The following is a 14096-nucleotide window of genomic DNA, read 5'->3' as shown; positions in this document are numbered from 1 at the left end:
AAATACAGGCTACTTCTATTTTAAAGTTTATCTGTAAAATAGTAAAATTAGTTTAACTGATGTTTCCTGTAAGAAGAGCTAATCCACACACATAAGGCAAAATCAACAGAATAATAGCTCGAGCTTTTCCGTCTTCATTTTGCCCTAAGGTATGGAAACTTTAGCATTCAACAGTATTAGATACTCAGCTCAGTAGCACTTCCCTATGCACTTGAACCAAATAGTTTAAAATACTTGTCCTTGAAGAGACTTCTTTTAAGCTGTAGAAAAAGGCTGCCCAGTATCACACTTTAAGTTTTGATACTGAGTTTTCTAGCCAGCATTGTCCAAAGTTCATACCTTATTTTTTCATGCACCTGAACCTTGTTTTCCAATGCATGGGTTTGGTTCTCTGCAGTATAAAGTAGTATAAAGATATAATTGTCAAAATGTAAATGATTAATGGTCCTATTTGGAACCTTTGGTGAAAGGGAAACCCTGAGTTGTAACATTCTGCATAAAACTTTTAAGTGTTTTAACAATGAGACATACTACAAGCACGTTTGGGTTCTAGATTTAACCTTTTTTTTTTTCAAAAACATTTTCAACAAGTGTAAAAATTCAGTCCATTTAAACATCATTAGGAATATTCATGTTGAAATTCTCATATTGACTAAACCACCTTTTATGCCATTTTTATACCTTTGCTAGAGCATACAGTATACCATTCTAGCAATACCTTCTGGGCAGGCTATACTCGAATCCAGTTGTGTCAATTCAATCCCTCAACCCCCCTAGTGCTCATTTAACAAACTTCACTCAAGCTAATAAAGTAACTGAACCGCCCTTAAGATGGTGATCATGATTTTGAATCCCAGTGATGCCATATCCATCTGTGGTCTGGAATCTGAGATATATCTGTCTCTGGTCTCTGGGTGTGAAGGGTGGTATTTCTCTGACCCTCGATCAGACCGACTCTAGCCTCTGTGTGCCACCATATACAGTGCCTTCTAGATATTGGCATGAAAATGAGATAAAAATAATATATAAAAAGAATAGCACATGTGGTAAGAGATATTGTGGGCTCAGGCATATTGGGACATTTGATTTAACTATAGCTTTCTTTCAAACACAAAAAGTTTCACCCCCCATATAAAACACTACTTTCAATACTACTGGCACCCTCCAAATGAATTATTTTGTGAAGCCTGGCCTGGAGAGAATAACAACACTGAGTCTTTTCCCATAATGTATAACATGTTTTGCACTTATTTTAAATATTCCTTATTTTTGCACATATATTTTTGAGAGAAAAACCATTTATTATTTATTCACTACAATATATAGCCAAGAGTTTGTGGACACCTGACTATTACACTCATAGGTGCTTATTGAACATGTCATTTTCTGATTTAGTCCCACTCTGCTGTCATAATAACTGTCATAATAACCTTCATTCTTCTGGGAAGGCTTTCCACTAGAGCATGGCTGTAGGATTTATGCTCATTTAGCCACAAGAGCATTGGTGAGGTTGGGCACTGATGTTTTTCAAGAAGGCCTTAGGGCACAGTCAAATTATTTCATTTAAATTTAAGTTAATTCATTTAAATTCAGTTCTTCCCAAAGGGGTTCAGTGGGGTTGAAGTCAGGACTCTGGACAGGCCACTCAAGTTTGTCCACTTGGCAAACCATGTCTTCATGGACCTCACCTTGTGCACAGGGTACTGTCATGCTGGAACAGGTTTGGGCCTCTTAGTTTTACACAGTAATGTTTGCTCATTTTTTATGAAGAGTGTCAATAATACTGGAAGCCATTGTATAACACACAGGCCTGCCACAATACTGACAAGTTTTTGACCAAAATATTTAAGGTAAATAGCTCTGTTAAAGAATTAGTTATGAGTTATTATGACATAGTTTTGGACAAAGTAGTCTTCACTCTCTCTCTCACTGGTAGCTGTTTTGTAATAGGTCAAAAACTAGGTTGTGAGTAGGATTTGGCAATAATTAAAATGAGGAGAAAAGGGGTGAAAAAAAACAAAAACGGTAGGTGATCCCCAAAAAGAAGTGAGGTAAAGTCAACAAGGGCATGTTAAAAACAGTACTTGGCTTCCTTTCCCTAACCACTAAACCCAAGGATTGACCAAAGTCCACAAGCTTAAATCATGAACATTGTAGTTAGGTGGTTGCCTTATGCTCTTCTGAAATTGAAACAAAATATAGTGACAAAATAGCAAATTGCTACATATTTTTGTTTAATGTCCTGCCAAAGCTTTGACCTCAACTCAGTTGTTTTGCTGAGACATTTTCCAATATTTTGTTCCTCTTTGCTCGAAATGTAGAAGTGGGAAGCACTGAGCTGAGGGCAGCCTTCCGATCACACCGAATATGTGTAATGTATATGATTTGTTTATCATTCCAGTACCCAATCATATTCTCTCTCTCTCTCTCTCTCTCTCTCTCTCTCTCTCTCTCTCTCTCTCTGGTAGCCATAGACCAGAGGGCAGGAAAACAGACACAGGGGGGTAATTACAAAGATCCCAATGCCTAAAAATATTCTCTACCATAGAGAAACACCACGATCTGATTACACCCTATTTCCAGAAAGGGCTTTGGATCTATGTATGCACTCTTTGGCTGACATAAATGATGACTGCTAGCTTGCTTTTGTTATATTCTACTGATATTTATGGCAAAGTAATTCCAACATGACATAAACAATAAAGACAGAGGATTCCATCCGTAAGCTGTGTTTTAGCCCAGAATGGGAAAAATATTGGCATAACATTTCCTTTAAAACATTGAAAGAATGTGCAGTAGAGTTTTACAGGTGCTTCTCAGAGAGCACACACTAAAAAGTATCACTATTGCACAATGTGGAGTTCCTTTTATAGTTGCTGAAGGTATAATATATGACAATATGAACTCAATTCCAGTGCTTGGGCACATAGTGTACTTGTGCCTAGGCAGGGGTGGAAAGTAATGAACTAAATGTACCCTTGTTACAGAACTTGAGTACATGGGTCAAGTTAATGGTACTTTTGACTCCAAAACTTTTACTTGAGTTTTTAAAAATAAAATAGTTAACTTTGTTAGATTTCTTTTTGATCACTGTTACAGAGTAAAAAAAATAATCATGCATTTAAGCCCAGAAAACTGTAGTATGTGTACGTTTTTTAAAAAATAATTACATTCCGAGACCACATAAAAAGAAAACCGTAAAAATAAATAAATAAATAAAACTCAACATCCAACCTGCAGATACATGTACAGGTAAGCCATTAGATAGCTGAGTGTACTAGACTAGCTAGCCCGATATTTTGATGATTTACAGTATGTATTAAATTCAAGTTGTCACTTAACTCTTCGATAATGATTGTCTGTTGTGTTATGTATTTTGTATCTAAGTGCTTCTTCAGCCTATAGATAATGTTCAGGATAATGTATAAGGAGCATCTTTGCTATATAGCTAACAATATACAGTGCTGTGAAAAAATATTTGCCTGATTTCTTCTGTTTTTGTGTAGAAATATCACATTACTTGTTTCAGAAAATAAAACAAAGTATAAGATAAAACACTTAGGCATAGGGCAAAAACTTTTTCACAGCACTGTAGCTAGAAACATGTATCAATTCAAATGAGCTCGCTAGCAAGCTAAGAAACCTAACAAGCTATGAAACCCCATCGGTATTTGACTAAAGTTACCTTTGTCTATACGTTGTTGATAATGGAGCTGGTGTTCACTTCAGCATAGCTCACTTCGTTAGTTAAAGTAATTGTTGAAAAAAGTATTCCTCAGATATAGGTCAGTTTCTGATTAGTTGTCAATTGTAGACTTGTAAAACAGCAATTAGAGTATTTTTTTTCTTGATCACTACTTTCACTTTTACTCAAGTAAATTATTACTACAGTAGAAGTACTTTTACTCAAGTCAGTGTGTTTTGTACTCTTTTCACCACTGAGCCTAGGGTAATATTAACTACTAACTAGCCATCAGGTGTACAAGTTTCCTACTGTTCAAGAAGGTGACTAGCACACTCTTTTACTGGCATTTAGCTTCAAACTCTTAGCAAGCAATACTACTGTAGCTAGCAAATTTATTCAGGTTCTCCTAGCATAAAGAAGTATATTAATGTCACCTTAAATGAAATGTATAAAAGCTAGCTTGTAAATACTAACATATACTTAGTGTACATCCACAGTTTTGCCTCTTACAATGTGGTTAAACTTTGTTTTACAAATGGCTAAATTATCTCTTGTCAACTCAGACACCTGCCTTGGGATATTTTATCTTCAGGTGCTCATTTACACATGTTGTGTTGTTGTGCCAGGCTAATTTATGTAAATTAAATGTATAAAAGCTAGCTTGGAAATAGTAACACATACTTTCAGCCACAGTTTTGCTGCTTATAATGTGGTTAAACTTTGTTTACAAATGGCTAAATTAACTCTGGTCAGCTCAGACACCTGCCTTGGGATATTTTATCTTCAGGTGCTCATTTGCACATGTTGTGTTGTTGTGCCAGGCTAATTTATGTTAACATAGATTACACTGAACTCCATAATTTGCCCAAACTTCAAATGTTTTCACTTAGTACTGCAAACCATTTAAATTTTGCTCTATGGTTTCAGTTGGATATAGCTACTTAGAATGCTGGGAGGAAAAAGATTTTTGTTGGTGCCATGTTATGTTAAGTGTACAACACACTATTTGATAATGGGTTAGAGGTTTGGAAGTTTGAAAGAGGTTTAATAGTAATTTGACTTGTTTGATGATTTTCTAATGCATTTCATTATCAATTTGAACAAATTGATTGAAAATTCGTTGCATTTAACCAATTCTTCTTGCCAAGGTATCAAGAGCACCAAACAATAATAGCTGGCGTTAGTGTTCTAATAGCCAGCTATTCTTTCCCTTTTCAAATATCCTTTCTGGTGCCATTATGGTCCAATATCACTTTATCACATTTATTCAAATATTTTCTTGTCACTGATATTTAGCTCAATGATTAATTTCTAACTCCATGTGAAATCCACCATTTTAAAGTTAGGCCAAATTCCAGTTGACTTGCTATTCACTATGTAATGTATATGCACTACGTAAATGTAACATTACATTACAGCATTTGGCAGACACCCTTATCCAGAGCGCCTTACAATGATCTCATTTATACAACTAAGCAGTTGAGAGTTATGGGCCTGGCAGCTTGGCAGTGCTGGGATTTGAACTCAGGACCTTCTGAGCAGTAGTCCAATAATGGTAGCATTCCTGTAGAATCCACACAAACATTTACAGTGTCAGTAAGCCCCAAAACAATCAGGGCTAGAAAATGCAGAGTGAAAAAGCAGATCACCTTTTTTCCCCTTTGCTGTCAAATGTAATGTAAAATAAAAGCAAAAAACCATTTTAAAGCTTGCACATGCTTCCTCTGAGACATGTGAAACCAGCCAACTGGATCTTTTTAAACTGCTGCTCATGCTGTGTCAGCAGGTAACACGCTCGGAGGAAAGCTCTATCTGTCCACTTCAACATACCAAGTCTCACAGACACCTACAATTGGCTAGTGTCACTATGTTTGAGAGGGGACAGAGTAACACCCACTCAGAGAGCTTGCTCCTTTGGCTCCTGGCCACTGGTGGTTGTGGCATCACTGAACTCACAATCTCCTGATGAATGCTTTTCTGTTGCTCCACTTGGGAGCAAGACAGCAAACCATAGATCCATCCATCCATCCATTTTCCACACCTTTTATCCAAAACAGGGTCATAGGGGAGGCTGGAGCCTATCCCAGGGGACTTAGGGCACAAGGTGGGGGACATCCTGAATGGGGTGCCAACCCATCGCAGGCACAATCGCACACACACTCACACGTCAGTTCACACACTAAGGGCAATTTGTAAATGCCAATCAGCCTAAAACGCATGTCGTTCTACTGGGGGTAGAAAACTGGAGTACCTGGAGGAAGCACAGGGAGAACTCCATACACACAGGTTGGATGCAGGATTTGAACTCCCAATCCCGGAGGTGCGAGACAAATGTGTTAACCATTAAGCACCCCCAAGATGGCAAACATTTAATAATAATAAATTTATTTGCAACAAAATGTTCCACATGATCTCTATTTACACTAACTCTAGAACTCAATAGGAGCCCTGTTAGATAGACAAGGAACAGTACCATGCATATGGCCTTTCTGTTCTTGAGTGCTAACAGTGGTTTGCATCATGAGGTAAACCCTCTTGATTTACATTCATAAAGGCGTGTCTTGATTGTAGACTTTGAAAATGATACACCTACCTCCTCCATAGTGTTCTTGACATGGCTAGATGTTGTGAAGGAGTTTTTCTTCAGCAAGGAAAGAATTCTGTGATCATCCACTTCAATTGTCTTCTGTGGTCTTCCAGGCCTTTTGGTGTTGCTGAGATCGCCAGTGCATTCCTTCTTTTTCAGAATGTGACAGGTTTTTGAGTTGGCCAGTCCTAAAGTTTCTGCTATCTCTCTGGTAGGTCTGTTCAGTTTTTTCAGCCGAATGATGGTCCCCTTCAGTTGCATTGACACCACTTTGGACCACATATTGAGAGTTCCCATGAACAGCTACCAAATGTAAATTCAATGCTTGCAATCAACTTCAGACATTTTATCTCCTTAAGTTGTCATGGAATAACGAAGAAACAGGCCACACCTGGCCATGAAACTGCTTATCAGTCAATTGTCCAATTACTTTTGAGCCCGTGAAAATGGAGGGAATGTCTGTAAATGGCTTTAATTCCTTAAATGGCTTTAATTCCTTAATGCAATAATTTTGTTAAACCCTTGAATTAAAGCTGAAAGTCTCCACTTCAGTCACATCCTGATTTCTTTATTTCACATCCATCGTGGTGGTGTACAGAGGCAAAATTATGAAAATTGTGTGACTGTCCAAATATTTAGGTCCTTACTGTATATGCCTGTTTTTAAATAAAATCTTATGTTAAAGAAAGCAGTGTTGTACTGCATTGTCTAGAGGTTATGTTAGTGTGGAGGGAAAAGGAAATCAGTATGAGAATCTCAATTCTGAAGAAGGAACTCAAGTTTGGGGTGGGTTGAGGTTTCGCATTCAGTCACTGTATGAGGGAATCAGTTCAAGAAAATAACATTAATAATTAAATTAATAGAAAGTGGTGTCTCTCTGGGACTGGCTTTACCTGAATATCATCTTTCTCCCTCTGTCTCTCCTGGTTATATTTAGGTTGTCTGGTTCTTTCCTCCAGTAGAGTTGACCTAGATATGCACATTTTTTTTGCTGACTTAAGTGTGTTTTTGTTTCTTATGGCAACATGAAACAGCTCAACGGTTGTAAAGAATACACACTTCACTCAAAAGATTAGCACTGTGACTACACAATCATGGGAAAAAGTCACCCTTCTCCAGTTCTATGTTTTTATTTATCAGGGCCTAAATAACAATTGTGTGGTCCTCACCAACTTCTAAACAAGCAAATAACCTCAGGTGACAACAACAACAACAACAACAAAAACACATCTTTCAGTATGTAGAGTTTTGCTCCCCAAAAAGAAACCAAATGGGAAAAAGTGAACACAAGCTTCCTACTAGAAATGAACAGAAAAGCTTTACTAACGAAATGCACCAGATTAGTTAATCATCAAGAGCTATATAAGCAGAACATTTGGTAGTTTGGTGTTCTGGAGCACTAAGGTGTGTGTCTACGTACAGTACATCATGCCAAGAAGAAATGACATCAGCCATGACCTCAGAGAAGCAATTGTTGCTGCTAATCAATCTGTGAAGGGTTATAAGGCCATCTCAAAACAATTTACAATTCACCGTTCTACAGTGAGAAGGACTACACTGTCTTTGTGTAGGGTGCACTTTCTTTTTCCCAGACTGTACATATCGATAGCTGGTATCAAAAGGTGTAGACTTAAAAAAATAAAAATAAATCTAATTTCTAGTTAGCGTATTTCACACACTGATCCACTCCCTATAAATATACATATCTCATTTGTGTTTTTGTGGCTTGAGTCTTCCTGACCATGTTTTTTTTGTGAGGAAAGCAGAAAGATGTCACTTTTGATTCATGACAGTTCAACCGCAAAACACCAAACCATGACATTCCTGCATGTGTGTCTGTAATTGTAGTTTGGTGTTTACTGCCTGTTTGGATGTTGGAACATAAGTAAAGTGCATGCAGGGACCTTGAGTCAGCCAGACATGCAGAGGCAGACCAAAAGATCCTGGATATTTGGCCTAATGTATGAGTAACGTAAAAACCCAACAAAGAAATGTGTGAATGTGTGTTGACACTTCATGTATGGAAGCATCTTGTGTTCGGAAATGAGGAAGTAGTCCAGCACTCACTGGCGCTGTGCTCAGACGGTATGACTTGCAGGCTAAAATAAGAGCAAAGTGGGAGGCCAGGGAAAGAGGTCATAAGAGCTGCAATGCTACTGTGCAGTTCAGACACCCCTTGGCTCCGACAACGGCAACTAAAATAACACTCTGGATGTGTGAGTGTGTGTGTGTGTGTGTGTGTGTGTGTGTGTGTGTGTACAGCTTTTCAAAAATTGAGAAGCTAACAGTCTTGGCTTAATAGGAATTGGTCTAATTAGCTGTTGAAATCATTATGTAGAGATGAGAACCGGGTTAATGGAAACCATTAAACTAATTTGCATTAGGAAGTGTTTGTTTTCATTATAAAATTGTTAAAGTAAGAAAATTTTTCAATACACTGATGCCACAAACATATGTCATATTACATTGTATAAGGCTTAGAATAAAAAAATCTTCTTATGTTCCTAAAACAGCACATCACGGTATATGATTCCTCTTATACCTAAACAATTTACCAGCAATTTAAAATGATTAATAAAATAAAACTATCATACTTTTAACCATTTATAGTTCCAATTAAAGTTGTAGAATGTTAGCAAGACAAATAAGTTCCTGTTATCACGTATAACAGCTAAACAGTTGTTCCCTCACAAGCCTCAGGTTCTTTTAAAATTAATAAAACAAAAATCAAACAAAAAAAGCTTTTCATGTTACAGAGAACCCGCAAAGCTGGGGGGAAAAAATGACTGACTGTTACAAAGTGCTGACACTGGAGACACCTTCCAAAAATATTAAGTAAACATCTTCTTACAAAAAATTTCACCATATCAGTTATACAAGTTTTTTCCATTTCTAAAAACTTCTGCTTATTATTAGCTTGAGATTATGTAAATTGTCAGCTATAAAGTCGCTGTCTAGCGACTAACATATTAACACTGACATATAACATATTACCACATTAATATAAACCTTTCATTTGAATTTACAGACAGAACTACTCTCAGAGCTGTTCTTTTAGAAAATTTATCAACATTGCCTGACAAATTAAAATCGAGAATTCAACAGTACTGTGGTATAATTTATTACCAAGTTTATCTTAATTATTTACTTGGATTAGCTCACATAATAGATAATACTATAAAGCTTATATTAACCTACATTATTAGCAGTTAGCTAACTTAGAAAACAGCATTTTGGCAAAAACTAAATTTTACTTTGAAATTTAAACATCAAAATACTTCAGAAATCATATGATTTCTGCATTAATCTGTGAATTTACCATCTCATGATTAAAACATCCTTTTCTGTGACTCATCCATTATTAGTTATTAAATAATGCACATTTAATCCCTCAACATTCACTCAGCCCTGTTACGTGAATGCGTTCACGCCTATGAAAATATTTCAAATATTACGCAAATCACATGTTCAAAGTTGGAAGTCGCATCGTACATATTTCATGAAGATCAGAGGAAGAAAAAATGTAAGAAATGTATTTTCAGTGATATTGTATTCTTACTCAAATTATAGGCTGACAGTAAATGATTTTATTTAAAATACATTTTATGTAAATCGTTCGAATGTCCTTAAGACATTAGCATGCCTGCTAGTTAAGCACATGTTGTGTATTTGTTAATTCTCTGCTAAATAAAACCCTCGAGTCTGTTACTCATCTAAGACCAAAACGCAGCTATTGCCAGCAAAGCAAAAAAATTAGTTTTCTTAAATTCAGTCTTGAAAATCTCTATTGAAAAAGTTAAAATTTTAAGAGCTACAAGGGCTAAATGGGACCCAAAGCACTGTTATATTTGCTGCATCACTGGTTTCCTGTGGTGCTGAAATGACACTGAGAAACAAAAGTGAAAAAAAGACAAACAGGTTAAAATAAGCAATAACTGAAGAACAAAATGCGGCTTTGACCCCGTATCAGCAGGATATATTCAGTAAGCATCGTCAGTCAGTACGTTTACATGGACAACAATAATCCGATATTAACCCGATTAAGACGATACTCTGATTAAGAAACTAGCATGTAAACAGCGATTTCTGATGACCTTAATCTGGCTAATGTCATACTCAAAGTAAACACAAATCAGATTAAGATGTGTGGAGTATTCCTGTTTTAGTTGCATTATGGATGTGCATTATAGACATGTAAACACCTTAATCAGACTATTAACGTCGTGTGGGACTTTTCACCGCATTTTGCGACAGGACACGTACATACATGGCAAACAAGAGAGCACGGCTGAGTCCCAAACCGCGTACTCATCTACTATAGAGTAGGCGAAATACATATATTTCGGCTACTACATGTCACGTATTCCACGTATTGAAGGTTAGGACGGATGCAAGTACAGATAAGAGTTTATTTAGAGAGAGACAGGCAAACAAATTCAAAACAGGAGACAATAGTGAGATCAAGAAACACGCAATGGGTCAGGCGATTGGCAAGCAGGCATAAACTGGGAAAGGCTAGAATCAAGAACGAGAAACGAGAAACAAGGTTAAGGAACATGAAACAAAACGAGGAACAGGGTATAATATCTTGGTACGGTGATAACACTCAATACTACACAAAGTCATGGTGTACAAAAGGTCTCTTTTATAGCGTGGAGTGAGTGAGTGTGAGACTGGCAACAGGTGTGTGTGATTAGAATTCCGCAGAAGGTGAACGTGTGTGTGTGTGTGGGAAGTGAAGTCCATAGCGGCCATGTTTGTAGGCCGCAGTGCAGGATGGGAAATGTAGTCACTAGTTTGCTGTGATATGACACTATATAGTAGGTAAGTATGTGGTTTCGGATGCAGGCCACGGCTTCAAGCAGTCGTCTATTTGCCGTATAGCATGACAAATAATTAACTGCACTTGAAGCTTTCATAAAATTACACCCAAAACTGTATACGGTACCATAACGAAGACAAACTGTATGTTGATACGTGAAATTCTGGAGGGAACGTCAGATGGCGTGGAGTGGGGAAGTAATGACGGGTGCCATTAATCGAGCTATGTTCTATAACATGTAAAACAGGAACATGAAAGGAATATTCTAACAGCAACTCATGCAAACACCTTAATCACAATATTGTCTTATTCAGAATAAGCTCAATAATTAGATTACTGCTGTCCATGTAAACATAGTCAGTGCGAAGTCCTTCCAACAAACGGTCCATTTCCCAAAGCCATTCTAGTGCTTGTGGTCTGGAAATTATTGGCTTAGCATCTAAACTAAAATGTAACCTAATCTCTGATCTGTGTGCCCAGTTTAAACCACAATCCCAGGGTAAGAATAACTCCATCCCATTCCAAAACACGTCAAAATTGAAAAGCGTTTGAAGCGTAAAGTGGCACTTTTTCAAGTTTATGGGCTATGAAAACACACAGGTTTGAAAATGATAAACAGGAAACGAGTGTTGACACGGCCACCGCAGAGAAAAGGGATGGAGCACGCAGAGCTTTGCTTGCACATTATCACTGATCAAAGACTTGCTGTGTTTTTGCAAATCCCAGTATTAAGTGCTCTTTTGCAGAAATGTATCAGTGACGTGACAATAGAAAACTCTCTTGACCGGTACCGTAGAATCAACCCATTTTTTGTATCAGTGTTGCAGAAATTCTGACCGTTTCACAACAAAAGACACAAACCTAACCTCAGATCATCCCAGATAAAGTGCAAAACTATGTAAGTGGAATTTTCAGAACCAAATGAAGTCTAGTCCTAGAACATACATGCTTTACAGTGGAAATTCCTTACACATAGATTCATTCAGCTAATCTGACAGAGAGCGTGCATGTTTCTTAAGAAAATCTGACCCATTGAAAGCTATCAGGAACAGAATTGTGCAAAGGTACACTGGGTCAGACTAACTGTCCTTAAACAGGAACTGAGAATCTATAGGCCAGTTCTGCTGTAGACAGAGATAACTGCTGCATGTGGCTGGACCATCTAGTCTTGAGATATGGTCTTAGACAGCTCATGGACTCTGGAAGCTACTGGAACAATGGACAAACTAATGAGCTGACTGGTGTGTCTGGAAATAACTCTTTTGAAACATGATTAAGGTTGTATATTTTTACAAGCAGAGCTTGTATGGGTGTGTGGGTGGGTGTATTTGTGTTGGGGCAAACCACTATTAATAGGCCCGTTAACTTACTGCAATTTGTTTTTCAATTTTTCACACAATGAGTAGCGAGAATTTCTAAGACTACCATGGTAATATTACATTTCTTCTTTTCCCATAGGTCATACCAAGCAGGCATTTAATGATATTTGAGAAAAACCTTGCTAGCTAAGTTAACCATTTGCTATAAAGTATCACCATTCTCTGGGGAATAGTTTTTTTTTATTCAACTGCTACTTATTTGAACCAATGCCAACCAATAACCAGCACACAAAGTGCTTCTCAAAATCTTGAAGTCAACCTGATGCCATATATGTCATTATTCATATATTCAGATACTTTGTGTGTCATTCATTTTGACTAACCATTTATCATTTTTATCCGTTGTTAACTAGATGAGGACAGGTTCCCTTCTGAGTCTGGTTCCTCTCAAGGTTTTTTCCTCACATCATCTTGGGGAGTTTTTCCTTAAAATCTTAAAATCTGTATCCTGTGTTTATATGTTTCAGTAAAGCTGCTTTGAGAAAATGTCCATTGTTAAAAGCATTATACAAATAAAATTGGATTGAATTGAATCATTTTTGCTCAGGGTGGTGGATCCGGAGCTTATTATAGCTTTTTACTAGAATTACTGCAATCTAACATAAGTCAGACTCCAATAAATGCCTTAGTTTTTTGTTTTGTTTTGTTTTGTTTAACTATTTTTTTTAATTGAAGTCTGATTTTTTTAAACCTCTGAAATCAGCAGTATAATTGCTGAGTAGGATTTTTAAATTTTGCTTTATTGGACTCCTGGAGATGACTTGTCCTGATGACAGAGTGAATGCTTTTCTGTTGTGCCTCCTTCTGTGAAACTCTTTTGAATAGATTATCTGGAATCCAAACTCCTGAATGTTCACTATGTTTATGTTCCAGTGTCTAAATTTAGTTATGGATAAATGAATCTTTAAATCCTGGCTCTTTTCAGCTGTTTCCACTTCCAAAATCTAATGTGCTGCCTTGAGTGTGTTTAAGATTAATGTGCAAGCCTATTTGGGTGACTCTAAATCTTGTTTTGGTTCACAAAAAAACAAAAACAAAACTATGAGCATGTGTATATGGGTGTCCCAAAATCCTCCATACAAAGGGGAAATTAACACTTTAGTAAAATGTCTTACAAACATTTTGATACTTAGTTTATATTATATATTTTTGATATATATTGAAATATATATATTGAAATCATGCTTATGGCTGCATCAGGAAGCTGTCGCAGGTTTGTGATGTACTTTAACAGGAAACATGGCAGGCACATCACACAAGACACTACTGCCAAACTTGTTAACAAATTCAAAAAGACTGGAAGTGTTGTGGACCGACCGAGACGTTGACGTCCATGAACATCCACGGACGAAGACACAACTGACGTAGTGCTGGCAAACATAGTCCAGAATGTATGGAGACTTTTGGGATACCCTGTATAATAAAGTATTTACTGAATATGAGAGGGCATTTAAATTGAGAGGGCATTTAAATTGTCACTCATACACGAGTTCAAAGAGGCCCACTCTTATCAGCCAATGGCACAGTGGGGGAAAAAGAATTGATAATGTATTATCTGCCATCCTACACTGGGGCTGTGCTACACAGGAAGGAAAGGAGAAGTGGAACAGGGCCAACAGGGCT

The sequence above is a fragment of the Ictalurus punctatus genome, chromosome 28 (assembly GCF_001660625.3).
Source record: "Ictalurus punctatus breed USDA103 chromosome 28, Coco_2.0, whole genome shotgun sequence".
Taxonomy (NCBI): Eukaryota; Metazoa; Chordata; class Actinopteri; order Siluriformes; family Ictaluridae; genus Ictalurus; species Ictalurus punctatus.
This window is presented reverse-complemented; position numbering follows the sequence as displayed.